Here is a 14,707-nt window from a genome sequence, read left to right as displayed (position 1 = left end):
GGGGAATGTGCAGCTCTCTTCAGAGGATTAGATTTCCTACCCAGCTTTCTAAAATCCTTCTTCTGACAGTTCTGACTGCAACACATCACCCAATAAATGTTAGATTGTGACTCAGGTCACAGTAAAAATTGAGAGCAGCTGGGGTAGTGTAAAAAAATCTGTTTGCTTACTTTACTGAGTCAGAAATAACCTTAGGATTTGTGGTTTATTTGGATTTAATAAAGCACCTATCCAAGCTTGCGTTGCTGTATAAATGATAAAGCACAACAAAGGGTAGATATCTTCAATGTAGATGGCAAGAGCTCTATCAAGCAGGACATATTGCCCAAATAACAATACAAGAGAGTATATGACACAAACATAACATCAAAATAAAACAGTAACTTAATGTGATTGTTTAATGAAAAAATTAAACAAAAACCCAGGATCTCATAACTAGCCATCTTCTAATCTTTCACCCCGCTCATCCTAGAAATGCTCAGGCAATTATATGTGCTGTGCAGTATGGCCTGAAAGTTAACAAATGAGGACACTGTTGAGCCAATGGGGGTAATGAATTACAGAGCTGAAAACAAACCCGGATGGAAAATGCCTTGCATTCAGCTCCTTCTTTTAAACCATGGGACTGTCAATTCTAGAACGTCTGCTGACTGCAGCTGTCATGGTATCATCTAGGAAGAAAGGTGAGCCCTCTGTGAGTCAGCACAGAAGCTTTAACTGTTGACACTGCGCAGCATTGTCCCTAACTTTAGGGGAAGCATCAGGCTAATGCTCCTGTTTATTACTGTTGGAGGTGCTGGCAGATACCAGGATGTGGGAACAAAAAAATGTAGGGTATCAAAGGTGCACAAACTACTTGCTTCTCACTGACTATTCCTGTGAGATGGTTGTGTCTTGTCCATAAAGAGTCTGCAACCCCACTAAAAATGTAAATATCTGAGATAACATGAAATTAATCAATTTACATTTCAAGATAAAATAATAGTATCATGATAGAAGTGATAATTTAGAGATACTTCCTTACTTATAAGACTACAAAAGTTGGAAATTGAGAGATGGTCCCTGAGTTAGGGTAGTCAGTGAGAGAGAGGGACAAAGGGTCTGCAGAGGTTGCCTGCTGTTCCACAATTAAAGTTTGTTTAGTTCTTCTCATTCATGTACGCCTATATTTTTTTAACCTGGTGATCACTACACCTACTGTATGAGGAGCAGTATGTCTGTTAAACTGAACTGAGAAGGGATCAGAGAAGGTAAGTGAATGAGGTCCATATTGGTCTCTGAACAATAATTTGGGCCTAATGAGATAGAAGGCTACTGATATTCAACATTGCTAGAGGCAACAGAGAAATCTGAAGAGAATCAGTATCAACAGTTTTCTCCCAACCCTTGCTTCAAAATGGCTGAGCTAATATCTCTAGGCAACATAGGAACAGTGTATATTACAAGAAGAGAAAATTCTGTTTTTGGAACAATTTTCAAAGAGTGCACAAAGTATTTTATAGGTCGCTGAGAAAACCCAAGAGTTCATCTCTATCCTGCTGCAGCTCCGATTGCTGTTTGGTAGCTCATATCTCCGATCTATCACTGCAACAGGAAAGTGTGATTTTATAAACTCAGTAAACCATTTAAATCTTGTGTAAAACACATTATACATGTTAATAGTTTAATTTGGCAAGACTGCCTTCACCATTTTTCTATGATTGCATTAAGGGACTGTATATTGATATCTTCTCATATGTTAAGCAACCTCTTAATGGAGTGCATTGCCTGAGAGCCTTAAGTCTGTAAGAAAAAAAGCATCACTGCCCAAAATACTATTTCACATATAGTAATTTTCTAATATTAATGAACACTATAACATACCACTGTATTTGCAAACCTTGAAATGTAGCAGAATATATTATTTGTATGTAATTTGCTTTAGAATGATCTGACACTGGAAAAATGCCTCCAGGTTCCACAGTTCATGTAAAATATAATAAATACATAAATAATTTAGAAGAGGAAATAGGTAGTATTATGACAGTGGTGTTGTTCATGCTGCTATACTTAAAAGTCTGGCTGTGCAGCTGTTAGAAACTCTTATTTTCACTTAGGAATAGCATTTTTCTTTGGGATCAAACTGGGCAAGGGAAAATCCCATCAAAATTCAGATTTTTAAATGTAAATTTGAAAGAAAGCTGCATCTTCAGAGATGAAATGACAAAGCAAAGAGTGCTGTACTTATCTTAGGTGTTTCTACGACTCCTACCATCTCACTGTGTTATCTAACCATCATGGCTTGGACAGGGTCCCCCAAGCACAGAATCTCTTGATTTCTAATTCTAGCTGAGATACCCTGCCTCCTACCAGGCATGGGGGTTTTTTTGTTTTGTTTTGGGGTTCTTTTGGGGTGGGGCGGAGATTTTAACAAAAAAACCTAAATGAAGAGAAGATGAACGGAAGAGTTTTTAACCATGTTCCACTCAGTAAAGTTAATGGGAGTTGAGCCCTTTTAGGCACATTGAGAATTAGATCCTCAGTCTTCCTGTTTCCCGACCTACCAAACATGAATAATTAGTTATTTAATTCCTGTTAATAAGACAGAAATGCAGCCCGGGTGTTGTGAGACTCAATTAGTCAATTTTTGTAAAGTGCTACAGTGCCTAGGTGCTAAGTATAATTGCTAATTCAGTAATATCTTCATTTCTCAAAATAAGAAATCATTGGAGCCCAATCCATTATAAAGTGGGCTAGTGCCTTTGGGTATTTTAGAAGGGCAAAAAGACAAATCGAAAAGCACCAAGTCATTCATTTCAAAGTGCATTAAAGCATGCACTACCATGTATTCTGATGAAAATGTTCATCAGTTTTTTTTACCCAAAAAAAGATTGAATGCATTTCTGGATTCTATGTTCTCAAAATATTCACTAATGTTAAACAGGGGAACAGCAATGGCTTCTTGCTCTGAATGATCCCCACCAATGTGTTTGGGCCACTGTGGTAAATCTATTTGAAACTACCAAACACTAGTAGGAGTGGGAGACTGAAAAAACAATTCAGATAAAAGCAGGAAGAAAAATAATAGTAAACATCCACTGCAGGGGAACCAAAATTCACTTGACATGGTCTCACAATGGGGCCTGTGGGTATTTTGCTTTAGAGGTACACATGCTCTATCATGATCTTAGTGACCAGGCTGCTCAGTGCAAAATGGAGCACTGCTTGCTGGAATCTGCAGTGTCCAGGCTGCATCTCTGTATTCAGAATGAGAGCCATCACAATCTGCTCCATTTTATGCAAATTAGGTGCAGCTCTTTGGCTCTTGGCATGTTCCCAATGCAGCCCTCAGATGAGCATAATTCCACAAAAACTGAGTTAACTCTCCGATTGCAGTCATTCCTTCTTCCCCAGGACTTGCGGGAGATATAGGCTAGAGTCCTCTATTGGGGGACTTCACAGAAAACAAGCATACCTGTACATACCTAATAACCACCAGTACATATTTGCAGCAGGGAATAGGTGAAGAACAGACTTCAGCCTTAAACTCTCAATTCACTAGCTTTTGGGTTTGATGCTTTCTAGGCTAGAGCAGGGGATAGAGATGTTGCATATTTAATGCTCCCCTCTTTCTTCCTTGCAGGGGAAAAGAGGGCGTGTATCTATTGGCATAGCAGAATGAACTCGTGCTTTCCAGTTTTTCCCCATGTTAGGAAATAGGTCCTGTCTCATTACTGGTGACAGCACATATTGGTAGGTCATAGAGCAAAGGGAGAGCCTTGCGTAGAACAGCTGGGGCCCAGAGCCAGAAATCTCATTAAAGTAAGCTGCTGCTATTTCCAGCCTGTAATAGAGCTTTGCAGCTTGATTATATTCAGTGAAAGCAGGTCATTACAAACACAGTGCTTTTTGCATATTATCTAAATTGAAATAATAATATGTTCCCTCCTTTCATGTGCTATATTGATAAATCCCAACTTATGAATGAAACATGTTGATTAGTTAGTTAAAAATAATTAGTTCCATATTATGCCTCCGAGTTTAAGTCTTGATTAGTGCAAACAAATAACTTTTCTTGATAATAAGTCATTTACAGATTATTCTTTTAAATGGAACACACAAGCATAAAAACTATCTAGAGAGGGAAATTATGATGCCACTGGATTTCTTTCTTTGCTCTTCCAGTTGAAATGAAATGTTATTTTTAGAACCAGATAGGAAAAAGAAATCTACATAGGACTAAATTCTGATCTTATTTACTGCAGTGTAAATCCAGATTGACTCCACTGGTAATGATGTAGACAGAACAGAATCAGATCTGCAAACCTCCTTTTGAATCCCTCTTTTTAGACCACCGTTCACGAAGAGTGATTATGACACATTCACTGCGTATATTGGCTGAAACTCTTTCTGCTTTAGCTGCTTATTACTTAACTGTCATTTAAATATCTTCTGATCTGAGCTCTAGAGTGGGAAATACACAAGGATTGCTTTTTCTTTTTTAATGGTGATAGCCTTAAGCAGCTCTTTCAATGATTTATTCTTTTTTTTTAAATAAGGAAAAAAAACCCAGCATCAACATTTTTCTTAGGTCACAGTTGAAAAAAGCACTTAACCACATGCTTAAGTCCCATTGAAGTCAACAGGATTTAAACAAGTGTCTAAAGCTTAAGCAGTGTCCTGAATACTGATGCTTTCTGAAGTGAAGCCTAAGTCTATCATGCCTAACTCTCCCAGGCATTTCTTATCCTAGAAAAATAAGGACCCATAAATATCCACCAGTGTAGTTCCACTGGTGCCAGGTTATAATGTTGATAAGACTCTGGCATTTTTACTGCCACAAAATGAGACACAGATCTGCCTATGCCACAGATCTGCCTATGCCACAGATCTGCCTCTGCTGTTGCTCCCAACTGTGAAGCTGCACCAATGGAAAATGATGGGCCTCAGTTACCCTGATGTACAGAAGTCGCTTTATTTCGGGAGCGCACGTTAATGTTCAGCAGTTTGCCAAAGTGTGAAAAGCCAAACTCGTACAGAACGTGAACTTCAGCATCCACATGTCAGACCATGGTGATTCTGAGATCGGTAAATAATCTGCCATTTCTAAATGCATTCTTAGGTGGTTGACAAGAAAATCTTCCAAAGACAAAAACAATATATGGAGGTGTCAGTTTGTTTAAATGGATGCTGTACAAGTGAAAAAAGTTGGACTGAAAGCCTGGAAGAGTGAAATTTTGGGTTGGACTCCATGACATATATGACAGGCCCATTGCTTCTGTTCAGACAGCCAACAAGTGGTGTGTGACAGTAGCACTTGTGCTGTGAACAACCATTTGCTAAGATTTGAGACCCTCGACTTACTGTTTACATATACTGAACAACCAGAAGGCAGAAATGACTTTCAGTTACTGTTGACCTGTAAGGGAGTTGAACCAGTGATTAACTGGTTAAAAGCTCCTTAAACCATTACCAGTCTTCTCTTGAGGCACTTACAGAGCTTTGGCAATGGGACCATAATATCTAAATGCTTTCAAAGCATTCAGTCCTTTTTTAAAAAAAATGCCTTTATAAAAGCAGATATTCTGGGCCTATTTATGGGCAAATCTATTTCTGGGCCTATTTATGGGCAAATCTATTTCTGGGCCTATTCTGGGCAAATCAAGAGTAACCTCACTGAAGTAAATAAAACCGCACCAGTGTAGACCCACATGATGTTAGAATTAGGCCCATATGCCAGGCAATTAAACAACCTGGCAAAAAATGCTTTATTTACCCCCAAAATAAAATGATCTGAAGGAGTCCATATGATTGAGGAGGAATGTTTGAATTTCTTAGAGATTAAAATGGCATGTCAGGTAATCAATAAGTAGATAACATAAATCTGTCTAAACTGCAAGTCATTCATAGGTCAGGGGAACTGAAATCACTTTATGTGTTGTCCTCAAAAAGCAACTTTATTTGCAATAACAGCATTATGAAACACTTGCACAAGCTATACGCTAATGTGGAGCCTGCTTTAATAGGTGCATAATGGATGTTTTATTATTCTATGTGTTCTACTTTTCAAAATTAACAATAAAACCCAGTGCAAAATTAGAGCTTGAGCCTACTGAGAACTTTGACTCCAATTTCCCTTGAACACAAGAGTAACAAGTGCGTGGGCTTGTACCTACTTCTTTCTACCTAAACCATAGCACTGCATTTAGATCACATCATTATTATGTTTTTTGATTTCAAGCTACAAAAGCCAGGATTCTGGGGGCAAAATTCTCCTTTGTTGAAACCTGCAATAGAAATCTCTCATTTAAATGGGCAGAGATCCCATTAATGGTAGGACATTCTAGTTGCAAAAATGCAAAATACCACAATGCAGGACCCTGGGGTAAACTGGAGAAAACTCCTAGGTTATAAAAATAGGTAGGGATTTCCTTATTCAACTCAGACCACTAACAATAAAAGACTGCTTGATGTGGCTCATTTTGGGGCTCAGACCCAGAAAGGTGAGCCTTGAGGTGGGGACTTTTCCACAGTAAAAACAAATGCTTTCAAGTGTAAATCAACTGCACAAAAGTTGCGGGCCTTGAGTCACTCCTGGGCAATGTACAGTGGCCTTTGAGATTGCTCACAGGCCCTGCTAGAGGAGAGTACAGACAGAACTGAAAGTAAGAGAGAAAGGAGGAAGAAAAGATTTCCTCATATTGTCCTCTCATGGGGTATAAAATAGACCCCGACCTTCTGCCACTCAGGCAAGGGGGTCCTAAAACTGCTCTGGGTAACGATCAGGCATAAGTTAAAGACATTGATTTAATCATAGTGTAATTGAGAATAGCTCAATTTGACTTCAGTGAAGTCTCCCATTTGTGCCACCTTAATCTTGCTTTATGCATACTCGCACTGGCATCGAAAGGAGTTATACGAAGGTAGAGTGAGGGGAATGAACCCCCTCAGTGTCAGCTTCAGTTCTGAGTGAGTGGGTTGATTTTATCAGGTTGTCGCATCCCTTTAGTTTCCAAACCCTTGCCTTTGATTTGTAGGATGGCATGCTATAAATATCTGTAATGGAACAGATTACTTCAGACATGATAGTGTTGCCAATCTTAATACTAAACTCTGCAGCAGTCAGGAGTATTGCTCAAAGGACTATGGCAAGAATTCAGCACAGTTTATGTTTGTATTACAAGGCATAGAATAAACCAGGATGGTTTCTGGTAACTGCTACTACTTGTCAGAAAAGAATGGCACAGAGGAAAGCAGCGTCACAGTGTCAAGGTTGTTTGTTCTCAAAACTGAGAGCTGAGCAGTGCTTCCTCCACGTGGTACTGATGGCTGCTTTAATGGTGGAGTCACAGAAAACAGAGATGGAAGGAATTAGGAGAGGTCATCTAAGTTCATCTCCTGCCCAAGGCTGGATTGACTATACCTAGAGCAAGAAAGCTGTTAAAAATATCAGTTTGGTTCCTCCATACCCTACTGACACTGCTTCAAAGACACTTTCCATTACTCTGCTAAGGGCCTGAGAGGTCTTTGTGCATCTTTGAGGGACTGGAGTTTCAGGGGAAAGTGTCCAACTACAGAACTCACTCCATTGTGTGCCCCACCAGGATCTGAGCAACCACCTTCCAGGCACAATGCAGGATACATATTTGCGATCAAGAATATACTGGATCATGAACCATCAATAAATTATTTAATGTAGTTGGTTGAGCTAATCCAAGGGCTGTTAAAAGTTTTGTTGGGATCATACAATGATGAAAGAATGCTGAAGGGCTTAACGCTGTCATTTTTTCTATGGTGAGGAGTTCAAATAAATGTATGGGTATAATTCATTAACTTCCTATGCCCAGATGCCATGAGTGAGTGCTTCTTACAAAAAGATCAGTATATTAGTACAGGTTTCCCTCACTTTATGCTGTATTCCTGGAAAACAGTGCATAATTCGAATTCACATAAAGAGAACCCACTTTACAATGCAAATAGGGATATGTTCCAAGACCTCGACTGTACTGACCCCCAGACCCATTTCTACCACTTTTACAAGACAATTTTGGTACTCACCAACAGCAGACAGTGCACACAAGCACAGGGCACTGTCATAATGGGGATGGCAACTACGGAAGCATGTGCTGCAGACAACGAGCGAGGAGCACAGATCCACGCAGGAGACTATATTTTGGTGCATGTCACTCCCACAAAGCACCACACAAAGCATCTGACAGCGGGCTTCCACCACGCTGATCGCATAAGAGTGAATTGACCTCGCATATAATGAATTTTTGGTATAAAAAGGGTCATCGCACATACAGAACCTGTGCAAAGCAAGGAAAACCTGTATAAAATAAAAATTCATATAGAGAGAAAAATGCAGGTAATGTTAGGGAAAGATAAATCTGTTTGAGCAAAAGATGAACCACCCCAAATTTTCATTTAGCTTGAGTAAAGCAAAACACATCAGCCCCTTTTTAAAGACGAAATAGGTACAGTTAGCTTCTTCAACTACTTTTCATGAATGTCATCAGTTCAGACTGTTAATTGATCATTCTAGTTCATTGCACAGTTCTCAATGCCAATCCAGGCCAACTAGGACCTAGGTTATCCTGGAGATGACAGAGAAAAGTGCGCTTCTGTTTGATTTTTCAAAATGAGATGCAGGTAAATTTAAGCAAAATTTCAAAATCACTGAATATTCATCTGGCCCTCTTTCTGCCGCACCTGCCCCTAGCGAACGTTCCTGGAGAAGATTGCTCTGAGATCAACACATCAGATTTGAAATAACTAGATTCAGTGGAACACAACCTGGCTGGCAGGAGTCAGCCCTCCATCTTTCCCAGATGCTTTGCTCTTATTGTTGTGGAGATATTCAAATAAAAATTGAAATCAGAGAGCTGCCTTCTCTATGCAGGAATTAGAGATTCCACACCACTGAGAGAGGATCAGGAAAGTTCAAGTCTCTTTGACCAGAATTTCCTTTTCCTTCACCCGCCATGGTATAGTTTACCTGACTACTGCCCCCTGCCCAGAGATGGTTGCTTTTCTGTGGCGCTGAATGCATGTAATTTGCAAAGTGCTGTGAGATCCTGTAGATGAAAGAGCTAGGACTATATAGTATATTTTAACATTTACAATTTCTGATGCATATTTTCATATGTGGGGTCAGATCTACAGGTCTTGCAGCTTTACATCAGCTGAGGATCTGACACACAGTTTTTATTTAAAAATTGGTTCCCATAGTGGCATCTACCACCCTGCTGACAATCGACTCTGTCCCTGTGACCAAGTGCAAATGGCAACCTTATGTTTACACCTACCTTTAACACAGGAGCAACGCTAAAATAGAGCCTTGCTGTTTACTCTTTGAAGGGCAAACAGGTTGCTTAAACATATGCATTCTTCCAGCTGCTAAACACGAATGGAGGCAGGACAGCAATGAGTTTAGCAGCTCGGACTGAAGATCTTTCAAGCACAAGGGGAGCCACAGGCTGAAACTCCATGCTCAAAATGAGCCTCCCCCAGGGAGCACGTTGTTGTGCTGTCTTGACTTTGTTGCAACAGGTGGAATTTATGACAGGTCTCAGGCTTAATGCTTTCAGGTTGACAGGATGGCTCAGCGTGACATTCAGCCCTGCCTGCATAACATCTTATGTCTTGCATCTGTAGCAAGTCTCAGTCATTAGGCTCCTAGGGATGCAGCATTGCCAGTGATCCCATTAGTTAGTGGCATGGTAGCCACCAGCAGGGGACTCAAAAATGTCAGTGAACAATACAGTTGGGTCAAGAAGACACTGCTTATACTGATTTATTTTAGGTTTCAGATCCAGATTCAGGCTGAGGGACAAATAAACCTCTGGATTCAGGTTCGACCATGCCAGAACCTCACAAAAGAAACGATAACCTGGGCCCCACCTGGAATGGACTTTTTAAGCACATGTTTGGAGTTTAAAACCCAAGCAAATGGGTTGGGATTCAGGTGCCAGCTTTGCTTAGCTTCTAAACCATATGTGATTTGAAACATTATGGCCACTAATGGGAATGTAAAATTACTGCATCCCCTGTACAAGAACAGTCAGTTAGATCTGCACCCTAAGCAAAGCCAGGGGAAACTTGACAAGGCAGAATAGGGTTTGCTGTGCTGAACTGACACAGGTGCACTTGTGTTGGTCTGCCTTTATCCATACTGGGAAACCCACATGGGCAGTGTGTGGGTAAAGAGCTGGATGGAACCCAAGAGCAGCTATGAGCAATAACAACAACCATTGTTCTGGTCACAGCATTGAAGAAGCCCTATAGTAAGGGTCAACACAGCATTTAGCCTTTGGCAAATAATGTTCCCTGAGTGGAATGCCTGCGTATTTCTTGCTTTATGGTTTAGGAACAAAAAAGCTGCACAGAGTCCTCTCTCCCTATGGTGCAGACTGTATTTCAGCTGATGTGTGTGCATTGCTGATTCTGCTGAGCAAAAGAGAGATCTGCTGAGTAAGAAATTATTAAAGGGAAGCAAGAGCCTCATTGTCTTCGGGTGATGTCAGTAGGGCCCTTATCAATAATGGAACAGCTTTTCCAGGAACACAATCTAGAGAGACCAGAGCCTGTGCTGCAGTGTTGCCTTTTTAGTCTAATGTTCCAGGAAGGGCTGCTCTCCAATGAGGCATTATTGTGCCATTGCTTTATACTGCAGGCTCATGTAACTGAGAGCTGCGCTAGTGCCGCATCTGATACAGAGCCTCCCTCCCACACATTGTCACACTTGGAAGCATCACAGGCTTGAAATAGGGACACTTTTAGAAAGGGAGCTTGTTTGGGATTGCTGCAAAGGCTCACTCCCAGCAGGGAGGCTGAAAAGAGAGAGATGGATCTTTCTGACACTCCCTGAGACCCTCAGCACTGACCTCTTGAGAGGGAATAAAGTGGGAGGTGGGAGTCTCACCCCATTATTGTCACAAGGGGTTGGCTCAAGGAATAGTGGTAATGCCACAAGCTGCCAAGGCACTGAACCCTGAATATGCACTTAGAGGTGCTTGGAAAGTTCCTTACAGCGCTTGGCAAAAATCCCACCAGCTAATGGATGAGTCAAAGTGATTTTGTCCTTTCCCTGAATTGCTTCTGCCAGAGATCACTTTTCTCAGGACTCATAAAAATCCATTTCCCTCAGGAATGGATCAGATCCCATCCCATCAGATCAGAGGATTGAACAGGCCTTACCCCACATGTACATGCACATTCCAAATGATATAAGCTCATTGCTGTGATCTCCTAGCAACAGACTCAGTGGGAGAGATTTCATCCCCCACTTCAGACCTAATGCACTGCTTTATTTCACAGAGGGGAGGCATCAAACTGTACCACGAGGATCCAGGGAGCATCCTCGCAGTGGGCACAGCGCGAGGCTACCATACGCATTTCTACATTGCCCCCTTCTCAAGCCCTCACACAGGGGCCATGCTAGAGGGCAGGAGTGGGTGTTTTGGGGAGCAGGAGAAAGAGTCTCCATAGGCAATACCGCTGGCAGTTTAGGCTGCTCCAGATTAAAGTAGCCCATAGGCAGGGACTTGAGTTGCTGCCATGAATAAGGGCATCACAAGAATTGCTCTAATTGATGCTGGGGCATTTCAGCTTGTAGAGCAGCCCATGATCTTTAGGATACAAAGCCAATCAAGATGGAGGCAGGGCTCAGAACAACAACTCTCATGGCAATGAAGCACAATTGCAAGAATCCTCTAAAATGATGAGACCTCCAGCCATCAAATATCAGGCTTTCTTGGTCCCTCCACTTCAGTCTCACTGAAAACTCCTTCCTTTGCCTCTGCTTCCCACCCCTTACCTACAACGACTCCTGTCCCAGCCCTCTCAAGATCTCTTCTCCCTTCCTTGGCTTTTCCTTAAAGCTAATCCTCCCCCAGCTAATGGCTTTCTCATCTACTACTGTTGTATTTAGACTGTGAGCTCTGAAGACAGGGATTGTCACTCACTCCATGTTTGTACAGCATCCAGCACAGTGAGGCCTCAATTGCAACTTGTGCCTGAAGAGCCAGTGGCACAAAAATCAATAAAGCCCCCAACTGTAAAAAGAGTAATTCAGCTCTTTCAGAGAGTGAATGCAGTGTTGAACTGCTAAGAACTAGGCTGTGTGCTCCAAGAAATCATGAACACCAGCTGTGACATTCAGTTATTCACCCCTAAACGGGGTTTGAATTACAGGGTGGGGACCTGGGGAGGCTGAGCCCCCCCATAAGAGACAAGAGCCCCCCTAGCAGCCAGGCAGAAACTGCTGCTTAGCGCGGCAGAAAAGCAGCCCCTCCCTGTCATCTCTGCCAGACGCTTTTTGCTGTAGCCACCCAGAGCCCACGCCCAGGCTGCCCTGCTGCTTCTCTCTGCCACCGCCTCCGCCCTCCCCAAGAGTCAAAGTGTAATTTGAACCCTGCCCCTAAATTCTATGCACATTAAGAACCAATTATAGTGTCACTTATGCCTGTTTTCTCCAAGTATAACTCAGTTGACCCCAGTGCATTACTTCTAATATATACCAGTATAAGTAAAAGGAGAACTGATCCCCAAAATAACCTTTCAGTGTATGATTCAGGAATGAACTGGTCCTGATTCTGGATAATGCTGTGCTACAGAGCTCCATATCTGGATCTGAACTTTGCAGCTCAGCTCTGTTTCCAATGGCAATGAAAGATTCCATATCCTCTGGACCCTTTGTATGCTGTATCTTGTTTCCAGGTTAAATTACAGAGAGCATTGCTCTATTGGCTTTTGTGGCCAGACTCTTCTTCCTCTGCTAGCTAGGTTTTCAGCTTCAGACTATAACTAATTCATCAGCTACACAGAAAGTAAAAGTTCTCTGTAGAGAGCTGTTTAAAAATTTGGTAGAAGGATATGTCAACTTATTTGGAAGCACCAATGCCTATTCATATTGTCAGTACTGGAAATATCATCATTAAGGTTCAGAGTTAACACTAGATGCATTGACTGGAGCAGTTTGATCCTCCCTGATGTCTGGGTTCCAAACTTACCCAGGCAGATGTCATTGCATTGAATACAGGGGTTTAGGTTGTAGCCATGTTGGTCTAAGGACATAGGCAGACAAGGTTCCTTGGGTGAATTTGATATCTTTTATTAGACCAACCCAAATACTTGGAGAATAGTTATTAAGCAAGCTTTCGGGTTCAAAAACCCTTCGTCAGGCTAAGGAAGTTTCAGCAATTGGTGTGTGCTCCTCCTGGATGGAAGCATTGAATATACTCAGTTGATACTGTGAAAACTGTTTTGCATCTGCCAGGCTACATACCTATTTTTAAAGGAAAAGTTAGATTTCAGAACACGAGACCCAGCCACTAAGTATAAGAGCAACATTCCAAGCTGTGATTGGCCAGCCCATTTCATCCCTTTGTGCTGAGGTTTCATAATAAAATTATTATAAACTAAACAGAAACATAATTATAAGCTAAAAAGATCTGGTTTACAAAACACTCTGCTATCTGTAGTGGTCTGATAGCCCCCTTACTACAGCATCTGACTATCTCAGAATCCCTAATCTGATGATACAGTTGTGATCTACAGAAGTACTACTGTGGCCATTTTACAGCTGGATCTTTGAGGCCCATACCATATTAGCAGTATACCCAGGGACTAGGGTGATGTGGGTGCTAAGGTGCGTGGTTGATAGCCCAGAAGTTACAAGTTCAAGGCCATAGCAGAAGCATTCATGCTGCGGCCCTGTCAAATTTCAGTGAATCTGCAAATTCTGCTAAATATCTAGTCACAAGGACGTGGAAAAGGAAAGCAGCATACCCAGAAAGGATGGGGCTAAGTGTACCCCATCCACTCAAGTCTGCTTATATAGTCCAGATCCAGAAGTTCACGCATATACTTTCTGCTTCTGGCTCATCCCCAGCACCCAATCTCAAGTCCTTGGACTCCAGGGAGACTAAGGGCAACTAATGGGAATGATCTCAGAACTGTCCCACTGACGAACTTCCAGGTTTGAAGCACATCAGCCAACCTAGGTGGGTCAGATATGGACAGAATGTACTTGGATCCTGCCCCCCTGGCCGCAGCCAGACGAGCATGGCCATGCGGTATGTGGCAGTGCAGACATGTGCGGCACCACATACCACACATTCAGCTGTTCTCCATGCTGCAAGGGAGAAAGGGATATCCAGAGGTCAAAAAAACCCATGGAAAAAAAAAAAAAAGCAGGGCGGTGCATGTGGGGGCAGCATGCGCCACTCAAAACCGGAGCCTGGCAGGTGGGAGCCATGCTCCAGCAGCTGGCAAGGCTCCAAGTTGCAGGATTGCTTCTGCTGCTGCAGCCCCAAGGGGCCTCCAAAACCCCAGAGAAGGCTGCTAGAGCCCTCACCTCCCCTATCCCACCAGGGGTAACCTGCCCCGTGCCAGAGGACGCATGGCACAGGCATTCCCTGGGGACAACTAGTGGCAGCACAAGGTATCCCACTGTTAGCTGTCCCCAGGGAACCAAACATCCATTCTCCTGTGGATGTGGCCCCTTTGACTGGTCAAGTCCACACATGCAGGCACATGCACTTGCAGCAGCTCAAGTAGCAGCAGACAAATATGTGCCAGAGATTTGTGCTTCAGCACACATGCCTGAGCATGCACTTTGGTGTGGAGCCAATTATGCCACTTGGGGCAAACTGACCCTGCCCAGCTCCTCCCAGATCTTCAGCCAGGGGGAACTAGAAGCTGGGTCCAGCACCTGTGCTGGCCC

The 14,707-nt window shown here is 42.4% G+C and overlaps 1 long non-coding RNA gene across 1 annotated transcript in view; it reads left to right on the top strand.

Annotated features, from left to right (window-relative positions):
* The first annotated feature begins 202 nt into the window (after positions 1 to 202).
* Positions 203 to 14,707, top strand: part of LOC109280902 (uncharacterized) — a 29,231-nt gene continuing 14,726 nt past the window's right edge. The window contains exon 1 of the long non-coding RNA XR_002087361.2: positions 203 to 683. This is a non-coding gene — a long non-coding RNA (uncharacterized LOC109280902). The remainder of the gene's footprint in view (positions 684 to 14,707) is intronic.

The sequence above is a fragment of the Alligator mississippiensis genome, chromosome 9 (assembly GCF_030867095.1).
Source record: "Alligator mississippiensis isolate rAllMis1 chromosome 9, rAllMis1, whole genome shotgun sequence".
In the NCBI taxonomy this organism is placed as follows: domain Eukaryota; kingdom Metazoa; phylum Chordata; order Crocodylia; family Alligatoridae; genus Alligator; species Alligator mississippiensis.
The sequence above is the reverse complement of the archived record's forward strand: the minus strand, read 5'-3'. Positions and strand labels throughout refer to the sequence as shown.